We start from the raw sequence: 1,131 nt of genomic DNA, 5'->3' as shown, positions 1-1,131 counted from the left end.
TACATATTTAGTAGCTTTCTGGGTGTTTGAAAGCGTAAATTAACTTGCTGTCAACGCAGGCCTCACTGAGCCATCGGATTTTATCAAAAATCTTAATTTGTGTTCTGAAGATGAACAAAGGTCTTACGGATGTGGAGGGTATTACTGATGTATTTCATTTTGTAGAATAAAACATAAAATAATATCCAGAGGTTCTGTAAACGCTGACATTTTTTCAGGCCAAAAACCGATTAAAAAAACAAAAAAAAACATTGGCCTACAAAAATATATCATCCCTCTGTAGCAATCATTACTTAAGGTTTTATAATCAGAGACAGCTGTTAACTGATTCATGCATTTTTATATATCACACTTGCAGCCTCACAGATTAATTTTTATCAGCGTATTAGCTTTTGATACTATTTTTAATTGTCTTAGTATAATAAAAGTGTACTCAGTATGTGTTTCAATGAATCACTTGAATGACTGCCTTGTACTCAGAGACACTGATTGCATTTCCCATATAATGAGGCTTGCGTCCATATATTTGCCACGTTCATTTACACCAGGGTCATTTACAACCACCATAGGAACATATTTCCCAGCAGAAATGACACCCACTTACCGTCACCCACATACATTTCCTCGCAGGGAGCCCTGTCAAGTATTCCTCTGGCTGTAAACGCTTCTGTCACAAATCATATATGCTGTTTACCACCACAAAGTGCTCTCATTTCATACCGCTGGTGGCCTCCAAATGGATTTTCCCTGATCATAAATTAACATCACACAGGCCATGTCTCTTACAGGATTGGCCCAGCGTGGATCGAACTTTCGAGCACACACACACCATTGTCAGAACGGTAAATCCATGGCCTCCAAGTCACCTCAATTACAGAGGAAAGTACAGGGCAGTAATGCAGACGCCTGTATCGGAGAAACCGAGCAGGACCCCTGAACTGTACCTGAATACTAATGACAAAAATAAGCAATGCTCCATTCACACAAAGTGCTTATCATATTGATTTATTGTCGTGATTTGATTTTAATAGATCTTTTTTTGTGGTCCGAAAGAGTTTGAAAAGGACATATCGATTTTTTTTTGTGTGTGATGGATCTCACCCAATTGTGTTTTCATGAATGTCAAAAGAC

The sequence above is a fragment of the Megalobrama amblycephala genome, linkage group LG18, assembly GCF_018812025.1.
Source record: "Megalobrama amblycephala isolate DHTTF-2021 linkage group LG18, ASM1881202v1, whole genome shotgun sequence".
NCBI classification, from domain to species: domain Eukaryota; kingdom Metazoa; phylum Chordata; class Actinopteri; order Cypriniformes; family Xenocyprididae; genus Megalobrama; species Megalobrama amblycephala.
The sequence above is the reverse complement of the archived record's forward strand: the minus strand, read 5'-3'. Positions refer to the sequence as shown.